We start from the raw sequence: 17375 nt of genomic DNA on the forward strand, positions 1-17375 counted from the left end.
TGTCAAGAAAATAAAAACCTTTTCAGGAGATGCCTAAAATACTTCCCTGTTTGTCTCATTGGTCAGAATACAGTTATGTGGTCACCTCCAGCTCTCAGGGAGGCTAGGAGATTGAGTATCTGACATAGTGAAAGAGGAGCATCATTATTGGCTTAGCTGATTCATCATGAATCATCCCCTTGGAGTAAAACACAAAGTTAGGCTTTGGTTAGGAAGGAATGAAGAGTGTTGTAGTATTCATTGTGCTGTCGGTGAAAAATGAAAATGAACAAAAATGATATGACTACTGGAAATTTTTTCTGACTCTAAGAAATTAAAATAGTAGAAAATTCCATGAGTCTGCTATCTGACCCAGCTTTTTATTTTTACTGCTTATTGGTTCCCTTGGTTGACTTTTGATGGCTGGAAATTAAGGTTTTATTGGTTTTGCTGGTGTTAATTAATTAATTGATTAATTGAAACTTCCAGTTCCACCCATCACAGAGTAACAGGTATCAAAGCTCCCCTTCTGCCATAAACAACTGTAAAACTGGATAAACCATATGAAGCAACTCTTTTCATGCATTGAACAGCAACCAGCATAAAGCTGTGATCTTTCAGAGAGGGGAAATACACAGGTTAAGTGTGACATTCACTCTCATTTTCTGTCTGGGGGCACTAACTATCCAAACAGCAGCACAGGGAACTAGAGCCCAAATAAAAAGCAGTGTATCCTACAGAAAATAAAACGAAGATTGGCATCTGGGGCTGGTGAGGCAGCTGGGATTTGTGGGGCGAGGTACCAGAGCAGGGAATTGCTTAGAGAAGTAGCTCTAGAAATCTGTATTGAGAGCCCTTGAGTCTTTGGTCAAAAAGCTAAATTGCCATGTGCATGGTGAAACTCTGAGGCTTGGCAGAGAACAGCCACTGAGGATCTGTGAGGTAAATCGGAGTGCCAGAGGTCACAGAGTGCTGCAGAATTCCACAGAGTGGAATTCTGACCAACCAGGGTGGAGAGGAAGACCCCAGAAGGTTAGGCCTTAAGAGTGCTACTCAAACCATTCTTGCGGATGCTTTGTCCAGTTTTCCAGCTTCTTTTTTCAGTAGGAACCTGAGTTCTCTTCCTTTTACTCCATCAGGACCAGTAGTGAGATCAAGTGAATATCTTTTCAAGGTTTATTTATTTTATTTTATTTTTTATAGAAATACTGTCTCCTCCTTTTGGAAATTTTTGGAGAATAAGACAAGTACAAAAGGAAAACAAAAATCATCATAATCTCATCATTCAGAAATAAGTACAATTCCAGGGGTTATATCCAGATGTGATAATATCCAGCAGCCACAGAATTGTTTCTAGAAGTCATCCACCAGATTCCTTGCATCTAGTTACCCAAAATTGTTTCATCTGCCTCTGTCTTAACCAGTTATTTACCAGGAGAGTGAAACCATAATGATTGTCTAGACTAATCAAGATTAGTTCTTGATGTTAAGTATGAAATCATCCTTTTCTAAGTTTTGAGGAAAGAGTAAAAGCTCATTCTGATGTAAAGAAAAGGGCTTTGGAGCAGGCAGCCAACCAGTACCACTGGTTACACAGCTAAGTTTAATGAATGATTGGGAATGACTACATGGCTGCGTTTTTGATAGAGCAAAAAGATAAAGAGGGATGGAGGGTGATAAAGCTAAAATATAAAATACAGAGAGCCTTAAGGAGGAGAAGTGATGGTCCGGGAGAAGCTGATGAATAAGGAAGATGCCCATCTTATGGGCTGATTCTGAAGCACATTTTCTGTAGAAGAATGAGCAACTTTTACTTGAGAGAACTATAGGCGAATTGGTATCCTTAGCAGAGAGCCAGCTTTGAGTTAAGACTAAGAGGTGGAGAGATCATAATAGACCTTGTTAACTATAAAAGAGGTTCCAGAGAGCCAGTATATTATCTGAAAAGCCATTCGATATTTGTAATAACCTTTCAGACTTAGGTCAGCTTGAAGCTAACATTTGTAGGGCATGACAGTGCCTCCAATAACCATATTACCACTAAAATTTTTTCCCCATATATTGTGGAGCCACTAAGGTTCATTGATTTAGAATTTAATGTTTTATTTCTGATTGACAGTAATTTGTCTGTCAAGAAACTTTCCATGGACATTTATTTTACTTTAAAAGAAAGAATTCTATTCTGTGTCTTTTGCTATACCATCCCCCTCATTTTTTTTTCTTTAGATGCTCAGTGGTCTATAAAAAATCTTAAAGAAATGATACATAAGATTCAAGTAACTATACAGAGGCGTATAAAAGCAGCCCCAAATGACAAGATAATTAACACTTACATCTCTCTACCCAGTGGTGTATGCGTGAGCTATTTTCCCTATTGTCTGTGAGTCTTGGGAGAACTGTATAGGTCCTGAAAGAAATCAAACTCTGGACAAGACAGAATGTGAATGTACCTTCAGTGTTTGACTCTGAGGTCTGGGCTGCCACTTTCTTAGATCTCAAATACATAGAAGAACTATATGCATTACCACAAGCCTGAAATATTCAGGTAGTATAGTGTAGTCATTAAGAACATAGATTTTAGAGTCAGCTCGACCAGATGGACTCAAGTCACCACTTCCTTTTAATGTGACCATGTGTAAATTATGAACCTTTCACAGCCCCGTTTATGAAATAGGAATAATAATAGTTCCTTATATTACAGGGATGGGGTCAGAATTAAATAAGGTAATGCATGAAAGGGTTTACTTCATGGCTGGCAAAACACTAAATATGCAAGAAATAGTAGCTTCTCCTGTTGTTATCATCATCAGCAGCAGCAGCAGCAGTTAATAAATATCCAGCAACTCTCAGAAGGTCTTTTGCAGACCACTCAGACCTTTGGCTATAACTTGTGAATCAGTTAGGTTTGGAGATGCTCTTTTATTTGGTATAAGAAATTAAGTTTTGCTTCTTGGTAGTTGTCTGTCAAACTTCTGTGGTTGTCCTGAAAGGTATGATCCAGAACTGGTGATTTTCTAATTCTCAGCTTGATGCTTTTGTGAGAAATCAATCAGTTAGCTGAACTGTTTGCTAGAAATGGTAACTACTGCTTAGAGCATCATTATCTAACGGGAGTGTTCTTGCTAGGTAATTCTTACTGACAGGCTACCAAACCAAGTACCTTTAAGGTGACATTATTATAAATTTAGGAGATGTGAAGAAAATATTCCTTTCCTTTTAAAAATTGACAGTGACCTCCGAGTATTTCTACTTTGGATGGATTTCATGTTGCATCCCCATACATTTGTGTGTCTTATATTTGGTTTTGGATATTAGAGCACCGGATCCTAGCAGAGAAACTGGATTTTAAATACTAGCAGGTCTTGATGGCCTAATACTTAACTCCCTATCAAACTTGATCAGTACTGTGTCACTCATGCACTAGGATGTTGAGTCTGTGTCTGGATGTGGAATTTCCTAAGCTTTCTCTTGGTGTATTCTAAATAAGGTGGTCTAGGTTCATATTCCATCTCAACTACTTGTTAACAGTATTAATTCAGCAATCTGTTCATTTATTCAGCAAATAGATGTGGAGCCTCTACTCTGTGCAAACAACCATACTGAAGGCTGGAGATACAGTGGGAAACCATGAATTTTAAATAGGAGAGAGACTTGATTAAATTTGTATTTTTACAAGGAACTCTGCAGTTTATCAGGAGCCTTGGAGACCAGTTAGAAGGCGGCTGCAGTAATCCATGATTGAGGTGATTTGGGAGCTTCAGCATATTTCTGCATGATAATTAAAGCCATAGGAGTGAATGAATCAGCTCATCTAACGTCCCTGCGTCCATTACTGTACTGGAAATACACATCCCTCCTCTATTTGTCTCACAGTATTGTCATGAAGTCAAATGAGATGATATATATAAAATCATTTGTAAACAGCCATGGAAATTTTATTTATTACAATTATTTTTTCTTTATCCATATGATTTTATATGTTTTTTTCTTATTTTCTTTTCCACTTCCACTGTTACATGGTTTACAATGTTAAATATTTTCAGTTTTCGGTTATCTGCTAAGGTCCCTAAACTCTTCAAAAGATTAGTATATTAAATATATCACGTAATTAAGCTAAAGCCACAGGGACATTTAGTTGCAAGGAAATGCAGTGGCAATTGCATCTTTTTAAATTTAATGTAATCCGTTATTTCCCAGGACCCATCAGTCTTTTGCACAGAAGGCCCTTGAAGGGGAAAGTAATATAATGCATTATGCCAAATTCTCTGAGTTTTTTTATGGTCAAGTTAATCTGGGCTTGGTTTACTGTTTTGGAAAGGAACAAGGACTCCAAAGCCTTCCGTTTCACCATTCTAACCATAATTGCCCTCACTTTACAGGTCAGGAAACCAATGTGGAGAATCTGCCTAAACTCAGGATTTGAAGAAACATCTTGAGAATATATTCATGATCTCACTGAGCCTAGTATGATATAAAATAGTGGCAGAACATCGTTTGTCACTTAACCTCCATAAGTCCCCACTCTAACTGAGAGATCAGCTAGCTTTCTGCATCCCTAAAGAATTAGTTTTAGCTCAAAGTCAGGATCCAGCATTCCTGAAAAATTTGAACGTTTCCATCTCTTTGTATATATTTAGTAAAATAAGTGCCTGCAAGTCACCTTGTGGTATAGCAGGCTCTCCCCTGACTCAATTTTACTACTGGGGCTTCTGAATTAAAGAATCTTTAGAAAGTGATGTCTCTGAACCTTAAGTACCAGGCCCAAACAACTGCCAATTAGGATAACTGTACTCACTTATTTTGATTTTCTGCACTACTTGAGCCCAACTATCCTTGACTCTCCAATTCCATATAGTTAATTATCCACCTTTGGTCACTCCCCATGAGGGTCTCTCCTAGGGCTTCCAGCATTTCTTTACCAATCTCTTCCTGATGTGGGGGAGACAGAAGAGAGGAGAGCCCTCGGTACCCTGGGTGAGAAACATAAGGAAAGCATATGTGACAGATCCACACTATCATTCTTCTGTTGTAGCCTTTGAAGTTTATATTATGCAAAGGGAGTGCTGGTCCAATAATAACTAAGCCAGTACTAAACTCCAATCTGTATCAGCCAACCAAGCAAACTGTTAAAGTGACTACTAGCTAGTACATTAAATCAAGCCTCTCCAGTGAGATGCCCTATAGTAATTAATCTGTCAATCAAGATTATGTTTAGTCGTCCTTGAATAAGTAGTGCAGAATGCCTATCCACACAGTTTTCCCTGTTTGTGCTGAGATTCCCTAGAAAACTCTTACATTTCCTTCTGAATATAATTCTTTTCTTCCCTACTCTTCTTTTGCATATTATCCTTGAGCGCATGTTGCGTTTAGATCCTAGTCACAGGACAAGATTCAGTAAGAGATAGAGCATAGCAGAGCAGAGTGCTACTTTTCTCTGGCAAGGGGGATACAGTGAAAAGCATTCTGGAGAAGGCTGAGGGATCTAGGTTCCACAGTTTCTCTCAGCACCCTTGCATTTATCAAAGAAATATGGTGAGGTTATGAACACAGCTGGTGTATCAGTCCATAACTTGAAAGATCAATTCATGCACTTGATTTTCAACTCACTCAGCTATCCAGCTGCAAACAGAGGGAGATTATTGCAGTAGTGCCTCACGAGGGTTCTGTGCTTTCTGGATTCTTGAACTGTGCATTCTAGCAAGGACCAGAGTGCCCCATTTGTGTTTTAAGTTGCCCAGTGTTAAAAGCTCTCACATGACTCATATTCTTCAATTTCTTTAAATTGATCAGTGGCAGCACAACCTAGTCCTCCAAAGCTTCGCCCTCAGTGAGAACTTGTTCCCAGGTGACTTAAGATAATACCTTAATTATGAGCTTGACTGCCACATTCCACAGACTGTTGACTTCCCATCCTGGGAAATGAAGGGAAGTCTCAATGCCCTTTTCCCTGCAATCACCTGCTAACCAATTCCAAACATTCTACTTTTTCTCTAAGTCTTTTGTTTGCCAGCTCAATCCCTAATAATCTGTCTTAATTAGAGTATGTTTATTTGCAAGGAACAAAAATCTATTCAAAGCAATTCAAGAATAAAGGAGGGCTTATTTTGAATATATGGATTTCATAGAATTCAAGGAAAAGATAAACAGTAGATCGGTTAGGTCAGGGATGCTCACTTCTGTTTTCTTAGCATCTAGCACAGTGCCTGACATATGGTACTTGCTTAATAAATATTTGTTGAAAGAATAAAAATGACTCATTTAGCAACTACCTCAGTTCCTGGATCCCTTCGGTCAGCTCTGAGGATGGGAGGAAGTAGAAGTAGGAAGTAACTCAAGATGGATGTCATGTGATGTGAACAGCAAGACAACCTGAGATATACTCGGAATCCTAAGGAATATTCTCTTAGGAGGATGTACAACTGGTGAGTCAATGATTGGCAACTTTAGTACACATATCCTACCACCAACTTCTGTGACTTATAAAGCCATCTTTGCCATCAACAGTCAATTCTCAATGTATCAGCTGTATAATACGTAATAATTAAAATCACGGGCGATAGACAAATTGGCCTTTGAAACCCAGATCTTCATTTAGTAGTTTGGGCATACTTAACTCTTCCTCTAAACCTCAGTTTCTCTATTTGTAAAATGAAGTTACAATGTACCTATCTCATAGATTTGTTGTGATAATTAAGTGAGTAATTAACACATAATAAAGTTCAATAACTGTTAGCTGCCATCCTCATTGTTAGTGTCACTGTCATCAACATCAGAACAGTACTGGGCTGGAAGTCAGGAAACTTGTATTAATAACCTCAGTTTTGCCACCAACTAGCCATATGGTCTTGGGAATTCATTAAACCTCTCTGAGCTTTGGGCTCCTTATTTATAAGATAAGAACATTGGGCTACATGATCTCTGAATTTCCTTTTAGTTCCAAGATAGTAAGATTTGTCATGAGAGGGAAGATTGTGTAGATATTTTTATGTCTGTGGAGAGTTGTTAAAAGAATTAAATGAGATAATGCATGTGAAATGCTTTACAGATCCTGGTGCATACATGAATATTTGCAAGCATTAGTAAATATTAAATATGTTTATTATAGTTTTCATTATAGTTATGTGTGATGCCATGTTCACCAGGGAACTTAGAGTATACGGAAGCAGAAAGCAGGCTTTGAGTGATTGCCATCAGAGGGTCTTGTAGATTCAATGACCATTGGAATAGGGTCAATAATGTTTTTCTCAAAGAAACTTTCTATATAATTCTTTTAAGACAGGATTGCCTCAGAGTCTGTTTTATACTGTTTACTTTTAGATAATACTTGTTTAGGAAAAAAATCAAGCCATCTAGTCAAGACCTGAAGCACTATAGTATCTTGTAGAGATGTCAGAGTGGTTGTGGGTCAAATCAGAATTGCCATGATGAAACATGTTAGTTAAGCAGTCCTGAATTTCAGAAGACACTAATAAGTATGAATACATTTCTTTTGGAAACTTGGTTATCGGGACGTGAATACTGATAGAAATAAATTTAAAGAAGAGAAATTGGCTCTTTATAAAATTAAACAAATCTTGGAAATTTTAAATCATTGGGGCAAATGGTACTATTTCATACTAACAGATTCTTGTGAAAAGTTTTTAATTTACTTCCTTTCCAATTAAAATATATTTTTTATACTTTATCCAAAGGACACTTTTCAAATTGTATCTTAAGTATTTGGTACCTCTTCAAGTCTTAAAAAGAGAGCCATCCTAAGAATGTAAGATTTGAAGAGAGACACATGGAAAAAGTTTGAACCTAGTAAACTTTTAAAGCTGATCTCCCTAGGGTATATGAGAACAACAGATTCCTCTGTTGTTAGAGGATATATAGTGCTTGATGATGCAAATTTACTATTATTAGACTACTGAAGGACATTTTGTGTGTTTCAGTATCATTAATTTCAGATCCTTTGGCTTCTATCCTCAACCTCATCTTTCTGAATATAATTTTAAAACAAGCTTTCCTTTTCTGCCCTCTTCCATCTGAGAAACATTAAGGTAAGAAGATGGATGATAGACTTTGAGTTTGTATGCAGAAAAATAAACTTATTTCCTATAATTTGCAGTGCTCTGCACATGTGAAAATCTAAGGATAATTAGTTGTTATTGCTTTAATATGATAGAGACAATAACTTGTTCCATGAGACAAGCTCCATGGCTAATGAATTTTATCTTTTGGTTGATTGACTGGTTAATGGAATCAGAAAAATATTTTATGTCTCTTCTTTACAATAATGCTTTCATTCTCTCCTGGAAATATATAAGGATTTGGGTAGCCAGTCTTTGTTAGAGCACATCCTTCTTTATTCATTTTATCATTTATTTTCCTCTTTTCTCAGTTTTGTTGTATATTCTTGTTTCTAATTTTCTTTTTGATTCAATATTTGCAGTGAAACTTACAGATTTACAAGGGAAAATCACTGTTAGCAATTGTATATATATATGCGCACAGTAATCATCAGTTCTTTCATTCTCTGCGTTCCTTGTTTTCTCTGTAAGACCTGCAACACTGTAGATATTCTATATAAGAAATCAGATTTAAAACTGAAGTGCAGTGGGAATTTGTAGGATGAAAATAGAAACCATAGTCTCGTATCATTTTCTCAGGCGCACCGCTCTCAATCAGCCTATACAAAAGCTTCTTTAGAAATTTACGGATCATTTGGCTTTGTCTCTCGCCCACTTCCCAGGCCTTTACTAGTTCTCTTTACAAGCAGGATTGAGCTTGAATTCTTAGGTCTAAAATGGTGTGAGAAGAGCACAAACTGCAAAAGCAGTACAAAAGCCCTGCTGTGTTTGCTGTTGTCCTCCCATGCCTAGAAGGTTTGTCATAGTAGGTGCCGCACTATTATGATGTGTCTTTCTTGGCTGTGGAGAACCCAAATAGAAGGCTTCCCTGCCATTAAAATGGCCATGTCGCTTCTCTTTGACTGTGGATGATGGACCCTGTACCCTCTGGAAGGGCTTTTCTCAGACATGGGTCAGTGAGTAGTGCCCACTCAGCAGTTATTTTGGTTTATGGGCTGAAGTTTCTTGAATTCCAGGAGATAAGGCAGTCATTGTCTCCCTGGGCCCATTGCCAGACACCTGGTCATTTGATAGTAGTTGCTGCCAACCTGAGCGGTGAGGGTAGGCAACCTGCTCTTGCTCACCATGGCCTAAGATGCCATCCCTGTCAAGCAAATGGAGATGGATCATGCTGCTCTAACTTTGTTATGCATCACTGTCAAGCCCTGCTATGGGCTTCCAGAGGTTGGCCAACACAGACAAAGTACTTTTTTCTGGTAGCAAGTGTTATCTTGGATTGTTTGTGGGGCATATTAGTGATGAGGGAGTCAAAGGACCTGCTACATGAAGGATCGTAATTCCCAGTTAAGCTTCCTTTTCTGTGGTGAACTCTTCTAATACCCTAAATTCTGTCTGGATGTTTGGTAAATGTGGTGCTTATCCCATCTGTAAATAAGAACAGTGTCGGATTGCTCTTTGAAATTATTTAGATTTTTTTCCTTGGTTTTATTTCAAGGGATATTTTGGGTGGTGGGGATAGTGGCTGGAGATTTAACTTAAACAGCTGGTAGTTTCCAAAGGGCTATTTTCTTGCCATGTGGTTTTGAAAAGGAGAGGACCAACTTTTTTTTTTAAGTATTGTTCCAAACTTGGTGCTCCTTCCCTCTTTCTCTACATTTTCTATTTTAGCTGTTTCAGGTTTCATTCCTTATTTTTTTCTCAACTTTGAGAACTTATACACTTTGGAAGATTCAGGGACCACGAAGATTAAGAAATGCCATTTCAAAGAAGAAAAAGTCAAAAATATATTGTCTTATTGCTTCTTTGCTGTCGGTTGACTCTGGTTCCAGACTTGGTAAAACAGGTTTTCTTATAGTTAAAGGGTATATCGTAGCGATTTCTTAATCTCCAAAGCCTTTTTACTGTTTCTTTATTGGAAACTTTAAAAACCAATTATTTTAAAATTTTCTTCAACCCTCATGATTTGCTTGAAAACACCCAGAAGCATTTTCACGGAGAAATGAGCCAGTAGAAACAACAGCTCATCTTAATCATTTCAGACCTTAGACCTTACTATTAGCTCCAGAGCAATATATGACCATGTCTTTCTGCTCTATCAACTAGCTACAACATCACCTGAAAATTATTTTATTTCTTTAACACTGCCACCTCGTTCCATCAAGCCACTTCTACCTCTCTTTTACTCACGTAGGCCAAAATCCTAATATTTGTAATAAGCCAAAATCTCCCAAGAATATCTGATATATTCACTGTTCTTGCGTGTCTCCAAGTGTTTGCACTGGGGCATCTTATCCATTTCGTATTTTCTTTGGCCCTCACTTCATTTCTTTGAGGCTGAGGCTGGTAAACTATTTTAATTGGGCCATTTTATAGGGTGTAAACCAGGAAATCATATTAAATACCATGTCTATTTAAAAATTATTTTAATTGTTAAAAATTGACAGACTTCTACTCAGGTCTGCAAGAAGTTCCCATAACATTCTAATCCATCATACTGCCTTTAGGTGGAACAATACCTTTTACATCTCAAAAAATTGATGAAAGTCCTAATTTTTATAAGACATTTTAAAAGAAAAAATTTCATGCCTTTTCATCATTACGTGCTCTAGCATTTCAGCATTTAACACATTCTGATTTGATCTCTACTGTTTTCATGAAACCATCTATCTAGTCTACTTTTAGCATGACAAATTTAAAAAATTTATCCTTTCTCTCTACTTCTGTTTTACCTATTTGTGTGTGTGTGTATGTGTGTGTGTACATGAGAGAGAGAGAGCGGGGGAGAGGGAAGCAAACCCAAAAGTCCCCTTAGCATTTGCAATTTCATATTTCTAAGATTGGAATTTGGAAAATGTGAGGAAAATATCATTGCCAACACTTCCCTTTAGAAAAGCTGATGTTTCCGGACACTGGTGGATCCATGTATAGAATTTTTTAAGTCTTGCCTATAATGTTCTGTAATCGTGGTTGATCTATATTTGACTTCTGTTTTCCACTCCATTCCTGGGAGGAGGAGGTATATGGTAGGGTCCCTGGAGGGGTAATGTACCCATGGATAGGTGAATTGAGGCCTGTGTCTTTGTTTTTGTCTGATCACTAGGTAGCTGTGAACTTGGATAACACACTTAATTTCTTTCAAAATCTTTTTACTCATTTGTTTTGTGTGAGTGGTTTGGCCTAAGATATCCAGTTGGACTACATGGCTAGGAATTAGCCATTCAAGTGGGATGAGGTGGGTTGGAAAGGGTATTCTGACAAAGGCTGGTATTTGTATAAATTCTTGGAGAAAATAAAGAACATGGCCTATTAGGGAACTAGAACTAGTTTGTTATGACTCGAAAATAGGCTGAAATGAACTGGGGTAGCCAAAAGGAAATAATGGAAATATAATCATTGTTACATCTTGAAAGACTTATAAGGAAGTATATACTTTATTCTAAGTACAAGGGAACTATTTATATGTTTCAAGCATGCGAGTGATGTGATCTTTATGCTTTAGAAAAGTCTCTGTGGCAAAAGTGTGAAAAAAGTATGAAAAAATGGAAAAAAAGTGTGAAAAAAACGAGAAGGGCAAGACTAGATAGAGAAACTAGTTAGGAGTACAGTTGCCAGATAGAAAACAGGATGTTCAGTTAAATTTGAATTTCAGGGGAAAAAATTGAGTTTCACATAAACAACAAATAATTTTTTAGTATAAGCATGTCCCAAATTCTGTATGCTACATGCAAATGTCAGATAATATAAGGACTGAAAAAGTGTTGCTTTGGTAAGAAGGAAACCAAAGCAGATTATAGGGAGAGTAGTTTTAGTGGAAGTAGGATGGTAGAAATCAGATTGCAGCGAGTTGAGGAATGAATGGAAAATAAAGAAGTTGAATCAGTGCCTGTAAACACTTCTTTCAGAAATTGATTTTGAAAGAGAAGAAAGAAGGGCTTGTTTATTTCACTGCTTCTGAGAATTTCAGTGGTTGTTTTTCTTTATGTTGCCATTGTTAAGCCTCATGATGTGGGACTGTCTAATTGCAAATAACACCACACATTTTATATAATGTAATCAAGAATAAAAGAAAAATAATTCTTACTTTATTTTCTTTGTAGGTATCAGTAAATTTTGCCTTTATTTCTTTCCCTTCTTTCTGTCATTCTCTGCCCTTCCTTTCTGAGTGATGTGCCTTTCTGGAGAAATTCAAGTCTTCTCTTGTTTTCACCAAACCCCAGCAGACTGCTTGAGGCTCCTGCCCTTTGACTCACTGGAATCTCTTTGTCAGCTGTTCGCCTTGTCAATGGATGGAAACAAGGTGTAGGGTAAGCGCCTGCCCAGGCAATTAACCAGGGAAAAGAGTGACGTTCTCTACTGGCCCCTAGAAAAGCATTTTTGAGGGCTTTTCAATAAGGATCATTTTAAAGACAGGAGTGCTTTGAATACTTGAGATGCTCGTATATCTCCTATACCTCCGAGCACTTAAGATATTTCTTTAAAAGCACCAGTTTATCATGGAAAGAAGTCACTTACAAACCTCAAGAAACAATTATTTTCATTTCCTTTTCCTCCAATTAACCTAAATTCTCTTTAAATACTGTCTCCCCCTCACTTAGCAGTGCCTGGGAGTTAAAATGCCTGATACTTCCTCTGGAGCTCCTGTTGTGTCTGAAGTCAATTCCTTGACCCCTTACCTAATAACTACTAGCTTAAGGTCTCTGGTTTCACTGGCAGAGATTTTCTTCTTCTCCTTATTTTGTTTTTGTTTATTTATTTGTTTTAGGGGAAAAAAAGAAAAGGGAAAACACACCCCAAACTGAACTCTTAGTGGCAAAGTTTATTTTCTCTAGGAAGATGGATCCTAAGTTTAGATCTTGACCTCTGAAAATAAATTCATTAGCCTGTGTAACTAGAATGGCAGATCAGTAGTTATGTTGATATTGATCTAATGCAAACATTTAACATGGATGTAGATCATTGTTTTAATATTTAACATTAAAATTCCATTATGGGGGAAAAAATTCCCAACTAATAATATGACAATTCTGTGAAGCAAAGAAACAAAGCTAGAAAATACAGAAAATGTTAACTTTCTCTGGGCAAGATATGCAGAGATTTTTACTTTGCCGTATTGAAAATGATCTCTAATAATGAAGATTTGTTTTTAATATCTTTAAATTTTTGATTCATTGAAGAAGTGACCATATAGGGAAAAAAATACATATTATTTTATTATATCCAATTCCAGTAATTTACACATTAATTATGGTAGGACATGTATGGCTATAACCTAGATATTACAATAGATCCAATATCAAGTTATATTGCACATGATCTGTATTGGACCTTTTGTTCCAACAGCAATTCTGACACCAGTTGAGTATCCCATAATTTAATCCAATTCTAGCACTAACTACCCAAAGTTAATGCAGACTCCACAAGTTAAGGGGTCAGTCTCACAAGACTGCCCCTCTTCAGATATCAGTCACAAGTCTCTGGTGCCCTCAAGCCACTCCCATATCTTCCTAGCTGACTACAGATTCGGGGGTCCCCACACCCCCCTTAGGTTCAGCCAAGTGGAAGAGATGCATAGGGCAGGATCCTGGGGAGGAGGGGGGCAGGACAGAGTTTCCATGTCTTTTTCTCATGAAATCCAGGTATGTGAACGTCCCAGCACATCAATGTGTTCATCAATCAGGAAGACACGCTGAACTTCAGTATCCAGAATTTTTATATAGGATTTCAATACATAGGCATGATCAATTAAATAACTGGCCACATGATTGAAATCAATCTCCAGCCCCTTTTCCCTCCCTAGGGATTGGGGATGGGGCTGAAAGTTCTAACCTTTTAATCATGGGCTTGGTCTTTCTGCCTTGTTCAGCACCTCCCTTAAAACTATCTAAGGGCCCACGGGAGTCACTTTGTTAGCATAAACTTAGGTATGGTCAAAAGGAGCTCATTATGAATAACAAAGACAGTCCTGTTGCTCAGGAACTTTCAAGAGTATTTGAAACTCTATGCCAAAGACCAGATATATTCTTTATTATATCACACTCCTCAAGAGTATATTTGATTCACTCCCATAGCTTTAAGCAAGTGAAGTATTATTACGTTTATTATACTGCAGAGACATCTGGCACTAAGAACTTACATGATTGGCCCAAAGTCACATAAGTAAATTCTAGAAAGGGTTGGAATCCCAGTTACCTTAGCTAATGATATGTCCATTTTCTGTAGATGTCAACTTAGACTATGAGATTCAGTTTTCCTAGAAAATTGTGAGGACTTCCATGAAATGTATACCAAAGAGACATTATCTACTCTCAGTTTGGAAAGAATTATATTGACTTTTTAGAAATCTAGCTCTTTTAACTTGGGAAACATCCGTGTGGGACCTGCTTTAATCATTTCTCTGACTTGCAGCATTTTTCAGTGTAGTGTGACGTACCTCCACCCTTTGCAAGAGTCCTCATAGTGAGTCTCAATACTTTTTTCTTGTAATGAGTCAGCATTTATTTTATATTGTCCACTTATAAACATCTTGCAGTTATAGATCAGGATTGTTACTGTCATCATTGGCTGGAGAAACTGAGAGGCAAAGAACTTTGTCCAGGAACTTAGATGCCAATCAACTACCATCATTTAAAAAATGTCTGCCCTGCTACTTTCCAGAAATTATTTGAGACCACTTTTAACAGGTTAAGTTGAGATAAGAAATAAAGAAAAACAAACAGATTAGATATAAGAAAGAGAAAATGGGATGAAGAGAAGAAAGATAAGAATACTAGCATAAGGATTAATAGAGAGGCAATATAAAAATTTACTGACAGGCATGGTGAACAGTATACAAAGTATATAGCTCTCTCAGAGGGTGGCATATTTGCTTCAATCCTAATTTCATAGCCCATGTAAAAATAGAATTCATATCCTATGAATTTGGGGAGTGCTCTTTCGTTATCATTTCAAAATCTGAAATCATTCTTTGCACATTTCATTTTAATTTATATTCACTACATTCAACATCATCTAAAGCTGTGCTGTCCAGTAATATAGTCACCAGCCACAAGTGGCTATTTGAGCATTTGAAATGCAGCTAGTCAGAAATGAGTTGTGCTATAAATGTAAAATACATACTGGATTTTGAAAAAAAATGTATGAATAATTTTTAAAATATTAATTTCTTGTTGAAATTAAAATATTTTAGATATATTGAGTCAAGATATATTATTATTAATATTAAAAGTAATTTTTCTTGTTTCCTTTTTGAAGGTGTCTACTGGGAGTTCTAAAATTCCACATGTGGCTCGCATTTCTATTTGGACAGTGCTTTTCTAGAGAATTGATTTTCACTGTTATATTAAATGCCCTACAGAGTCCTTCTCAATGTAAAATTTCAGATAGCCATAGCTTTGTGTGTATGTTCATACAACAGACTAATCAGTGCTGAACAAACACATGGATAAAATTAAGTCCTTAAAAGCCTAGTAAAAATATCAAGGATATAAAGTTACTGCTTCAGAACACCAGCCTTTCTCATCTCTCAGGAAACCCACCCCTTTCATGGCAGGTCCTCAGCTTTCCCAGAGATTATGCATATAAGCGATGCTGATTGCTAATTGGGAGAGGCTTCTTTTGACTATAGTTCTAAAAGATCTATTATGAAATTGGCCCTTATTTTGCAAAATTGTGAAGCATTTGGGAACTTTGGAGAAAAATTATGACTTTACACAGATCTATATGTTTTTCTGATTTTATTGTTCCCTAAATAAATGGAAAAGAATATTTAATATGTATATAAAGGAACTCGCGAAGTGAATATTTGTTTTTAGACATTCTAGGTGGGGGATGCATATTGAAATAATAGAAGGACAGACTTAGAGGGATTAATTTCTACCTAGTTCACTGCCTTAACCATTTTGGCCTTAATTTTTTCATCTGCAAAAATCCTCAGTAGTTAGGGATGCTCCTTTCAGCTTTAGGATTCTAAGTTTTAGATGCAAGTCCTAGGGCATCTTTTGCTGTTTTGTTGGAATTCTTTTTCTGTGGAATACCAAAGGTGAGTGTAATGCTATATGGCATGACATTGTTTTGCCTGCCACTTGTTATGGTCTTGACTTTCCTTAACCCTTCTTTCTCTGCAGAGAATCACACAATGCAAAAGTCACTCTGTTTGACTTAGTGAATGCAGCCAAAGTATTCTTATGCATCATTTAGAATATTATTTCTTTAGACAAAGAACAGCACTTTAGTTCTGTGAAGGCACCCAGTGCTTCCTGGACTCCATGAAACCATAGGAACTTATATCATCTCCTTTTTTTTTTTTTTTTAAGGAAGATTAGCCCTGAGTTAACTGCTGCCAATCCTCCTCTTTTCACTGAGGAAGACTGGCCCTGAGCTAACATCCATGCCCATCTTCCTCTACTTTATACCTGGGACGCCTGCCACAGCATGGCTTGCCAAGCAGTACCATGTCCGCACCTGGGGTCCGAACCAGCGAACCCTGGGCCGCCAAGAAGCAGAACATGCAAACTTACCACTGCGCCACCGGGCCGGCCCAATCATCTCCTTCTTTTACATCTTGAACAGAATTGTTTTCTACTTTACTTTGCTAGATTCAACCAACTAATTTCATTGAACTGTTTATTGATTCTTCTTATATGTTAGGCAAGACGTAGAAATGAGCTTCCCCAATTTTCTAGGTTTATTCTTCATAAGACAGCTTCTGTCCCCAGGTGAATGTGTGCTGTCGTTGACACCAGTCGCTGCAAGTGCCTGGGCCCTCATTTCTTCTCAGTGGTACAGTATAAGGGACAGCCGATGGAGATTGATTGGCCTGTTTACTTAGCAGCAGCATGAAAGTTCCTTTATGCTTGTGGCTATTTCCTAGCTGATAGGGGATTAATTCCTTGTTAATTAAAAGGCCATGTCTAGCTGTCCTAGTTTTCAATTGTCTTTCAGAGCAAAAGGAGCTTGCAGAATTGAACTTGGAGAATTAAACTTTAAAAACAATTTATAAATCTGTTTGGAGTACCAGTTTGGCATTTGCTATCAGACTTTATCAGTTTTAATCAGATTTCTCTCGCAGAAACGTTGAGGATACGTTAGTTATCCTGTACTTTCCTCTGCCCTTCTTGAAGTGGGAGATGTAGTGAGTTATTTATTTGAAATATATAAAAGCAAAGAATAATTTATATCAGAGTTATACCCTGGATAATTAAAGGTGGCTATTTTTTAGGATCATGTATCCATACAAGCACACTTATACAAGTATAGTCGGTTGAATCTCCAAGGAGCTTTTCCCTCTCACCCACCCTCACCCTTTTCTGTCTCCTTAAAATCTCT

General features: G+C 37.2%; 1 protein-coding gene across 6 annotated transcripts in view; it reads left to right on the forward strand.

Annotated features, from left to right (window-relative positions):
• The window catches only part of EXOC6B (exocyst complex component 6B), a 579159-nt gene that overhangs the window by 410336 nt on the left and 151448 nt on the right, over positions 1–17375 (forward strand). The gene's annotated exons all lie outside the window — the stretch shown is intronic.

The sequence above is a fragment of the Equus przewalskii genome, chromosome 14, assembly GCF_037783145.1.
Source record: "Equus przewalskii isolate Varuska chromosome 14, EquPr2, whole genome shotgun sequence".
In the NCBI taxonomy this organism is placed as follows: Eukaryota; Metazoa; Chordata; class Mammalia; order Perissodactyla; family Equidae; genus Equus; species Equus przewalskii.